The sequence below is a fragment of the Paramisgurnus dabryanus genome, chromosome 14, assembly GCF_030506205.2.
Source record: "Paramisgurnus dabryanus chromosome 14, PD_genome_1.1, whole genome shotgun sequence".
Lineage (NCBI taxonomy): Eukaryota > Metazoa > Chordata > Actinopteri > Cypriniformes > Cobitidae > Paramisgurnus > Paramisgurnus dabryanus.
This window is the reverse complement of record NC_133350.1, coordinates 2,722,268-2,726,821: the sequence shown is the minus strand read 5'-3', so window position 1 is coordinate 2,726,821 and position 4,554 is coordinate 2,722,268.

The window sequence follows — 4,554 nt, the reverse complement described above, 5'->3', positions numbered from 1 at the left end:
TGATTTTCCTGGCTTTTATTATACATATTGGGCCCCACCTTAGTAGTTGTAGTGGACCACCTCTCGTCAAACTTTTATGACCCCCTCCCCCACCCGCTGACAGGTCGTGTTTTATGACCCCCTTGACAGATGGCGTTTTATGACCCCCTTGACAGATGGTGTTTTATGACCCCTTGACAGATGGTGTTTTATGACTCCCTTTGACAGTTTGTGTTTTATGACTTCTTTGACAGCTCGTGTTTGACAGGGGGCGGGACCATCAATCAAAATCTGTACAAGCTGTCAACTTTAGACAGCGAGTGTTTAATGGTTTTATGACCGGCCATTTAGTGGTTTGTTTATTCCTGTGTGTGTGTGTTTTATGTCAAGCCTATGTTGTTATGTTTAATGACGGCTCGTGTGTGACAGCTCGTGTTTCGACATTTGATGTCAGCTCTCACCCTTCCTCCCTCCTTTCTCACAAGACCTGCATTCTTTCACAGGGGTGCGTGTTGTAAAGCGAGTAAAGATTTCTAAAACTCAATGTTGGTAAAACAATTCCCCATTACGGTGTCAAAAAAGTAAATGTTTATTTTAGATTTAGACAAATCATGAACAATGCTATGATTAAAACAGTTGTTTGTAACATCACAAGTTATTTAATGAAATATTCCGTATACATGTATAGTTTAAGCAATGATCTGAGCCATAACCTTCGGAGCCGGCAATACTATAATCTTTAGACGAAAGTCTAAACTAAATAAAATGTTAAACGATTCATGAGTTCCGTGAATCTTTTCATGACCTGCTCTATAGATTCACACGTATTAAAGATCCGATGGTGCCTGAGAAAGCGCCGGGTGAGTGTTCATATATGCCGTTTTAAAATAACCTTAATAAATGTAATTCTGTCCACTATGGCAAAATAGGGTTTATTTTAGATTTAGAGGATTCTTTAATCATGTCTATGATTAAGACATGTGTTTACGTGCACCGATGGTGACAGAGACCTTATATCTGCCGTTAAGAAACTTTTAAAAGATTAAAGACGTGTTCATCCATCTTAGGATGTTTTTATTTTTAATTAAATGATTCTTAAAACAATGTGTGAAAATGTGTATATTATACAAAGAGTCTTACATTGTCTGCTCTGACAAAAATAAAATATTATTTTAGATTTTATGTGAATTGACTGCGTGTATGACAAATATAGTTTGATATATACGGTTGTTTTGTCATGAGATTTCTTTAAAGTCACGCAAGAATAAAATATTTTAGTTGTAACTGGTTAACCTTAAATGTACTATTATCTATTTAACTATAAGCTATATTTTTCTGAACAGCCTCAAAGTTTCTGATGCTGAACTTATGACCGTGTGTGATAGATATTTCACAGCAGGGTCGGTTTGTAATCTAGGTAGAGTCTTTTAAAACTGTAGTGGTAAAATGTAATATGGCCAAAAATAAAGCATTTGGTTGTAACAAATTATTTAATGAAATATTCAGCACGGGTATAGCGATGAAATATGCCAAAATCACCGGGGTCCCATCAATACTATATTCTTTAGACTAAAGGGTATTTATTTTAATCTAAATAAAATCTTAATCTTTTCATGCACAATATTCTGTTCACGCCATTAGATTGTGTTCCAGTGTTTACAATAGAGAACATAAGTGGATGTGTGTTCATATCCAGCGTTAAGAAACTTTTTAAACGATTAAAGACATTTTCAATTCATCTTCTGGGGTTTGTTTTAAAATAATAACACCTTAAAATCAACTGTTAATATGTGGTTATTACACAATAACATGTAATTCTGTCCGCTCCGGTATAATAAGGGTTTATTTTAGATTTGGGACTTTCTTTAACCAAGTCTCTGATTAAAACATGTGAATGAGTGTACCAACGGTGACAGAAAACGTACGCTGATGCGCTCATATATCTGGCGTTAAGAGCCTTTTAAACGTTTTAAGACATTTCACACCCTCTTCTGAGTTGAATTCATTAATGTCATCTAATATCCACGTGTGTACATGTGCATTTACGATAAATGTAACATGGTACGCATTGTAAAAATAAAAGGTTTCTTGAACATGTTATTCCAGTGTGTGTTTCTTGTCTTGCGAGTGTTCGACATATTTTTTGATGTGGAAAAAAGTTTGTTGCTTGGACGATCAGTTTCAGTCTCTCTCTCTCTATCACCATTTGCTAACACCCAGCGGCCCTAGTGTGGCTGAACAGCGGACCGTACTGTTTCTAACTCTGTGTTGGTAAAATAAAGGGGTAATACAGCCACCATTGACAATAACTAAAAGGTTTATTTTAGATTTTAGGTGAGCACCAGAGCCTAATTTAGGGGAGACACTGCAGGATCTAAAAGTATGTAACATTACAAAATTATTTAATGAAATATTCAGTACGTTTATATTTAAGCAATAAATTGTACCAAAACCTCCATAGGTCTACTATTCTTTAAACTAAAGCCTATTATTTTAAACTAAATAAAAGCTGATTCGCTTCAGGAGATCTGTGAAGCTTTTCAAACAGAGGGTTCTGTTCAAGCCATTAAAGATCGGGGCTCCGGCGTTCACAATAGAACATACGCGGATGCGAGCACATATAGGCCATTAAGAAACTTTTTAAACGATTAAAGACATATTCATATCATCTTCTGGGTTTTGTTTTAAATTAATGACATCTTAAAACCAACTGGGAATATGTGTTTATTACACAATAAAATGTAATTCTGTCCGCTCTGACAAAATAAGGGTTAATTCTTTAATCAAGTCTCTGATTAAAACACATGAATGCTCGAACCGCCGTTGCCAGAGAACGTACGCTGATGCGCTCTTATGGGTTTAAGAACCTTAATGTTTAAGACATTTTGACCCCATTTCCTGGTTTTGTGTCCGATGCGGACCCCAAACTCTATGTGTTTATTATACAACAAATGCAATTCTGTCAACATTTCTAGTTTTAGAACGCCTCTGATTTAAACATGTGGGTTTTAAAATGAAACGGCGATGTGACTTTTATGACAAAAGCAATTTGATCTTAATTTTTTGTTTTAACATCCAAACGTTTTTATACACAAGCCATAATTAAACATCTAGGTGTGTATGAGTAAGTTTATATCTAATGTCACTTGATCAGCACCAAGTAGCGCTTGTGTGTGTGTGTGTGTGTGTGTGTGTGTGTGTGTGCTTGCTTGCATGGGGGTCTATGATGTCTCTGTTTGTTACTAAAGTTTTGATATTAAGTCTGTGTCCTCATTGACAAGAAGTAAAGGGGTTTTTGGATTGTCTTCATTACACAGATACTGTTTAAATCATGTTATCCATTATTTGCAATTTAAAGAAACTTAAAAGGTTTAAGACATTTTATATCACATTTTGGTGTTTATTTTTAATAATGTAGCCTTAAATCCAGCTGTTATCCATTTGGGGAATAATAAAATGTATGCATATATTATTTATCAAAGTTGACGATGTTATAAGCCAGGTTGTCACTAACGTGACAACAAACATTTCTTTAAAGACAAAACATTTAACAAAATTGCCATGGCTTACAGAGACACACTAGACTTTTTTTTGTGTGTGTGTGTGTGTGTGTGTGTGTGTGTGTGTGTGGGTGGGTTTGTTAAACATGATTGTGTGCTACCATTAAACTATCTATATCAACAACACCAGATAGGATGTACCTCTACATAACAGTAAAATCATGTACATATATTAATTAGGTAAACCTTAACACTTATTTAAAAATAAAAATATACTATTCGAACATCCTAACCTGATATTAGGTTAGATTAGGTTTTAAGGTCAATCAGCGTCTTTAGCTTTACGACTTACAGCACAAAACCCCCCAATGACAGGAGCAATGACAGGATTTTTATGAAGTGGAGCAGACCCTTGGTTTGCCTGAGGGGTTAGGTTCAACTTAGGTTAACATCTATCAGTGCATAATAAGCAAACATGAAATTATATTTTACCTATGGTTTGTTACTGATGTTCATAGTTTCGCGTATTTTTCTGAAACAAACTTTTCTTTTTCAAACTTAGGCAGTATTCATACATTAGTCTTTTTCATACAATGTAAATAGATTTCTGCACTAGTGTCAACTTATGTCTGAGCTTTTTGTAAACTCATCAGACGTTCTTAGGTGTCTTTTATTTGTTAGTTTTCTTCGCTAGTATCAACTTATGCCTGAGATTTTTGTAAATTCACTAGATTGTTCTTGGGTGTATTTTTTCTTAGGCAGACGTTTTCTTTTCAAACTTAGGCATTCATCATACTTTTGTCTCTACATACATTTGTTCAAAGTTTCTCGTAGCTAGTGTCAACTCATGTCTGAGATTTGTAAATTCATCAGATGTTCTTACATGTGTATTTTCTGAAACAAATTGATGCTTTTCAAACTTAGGTAGTCATCATACTTTTGTCTCTACATACATTTGTTCAAAGTTTCTCGTAGCTAGTGTCAACTCATGTCTGAGATTTGTAAAATCATCAGATGTTCTTACATGTGTATTTTCTGAAACAAATTTATGCTTTTCAAACTTAGGTAGTCAGCA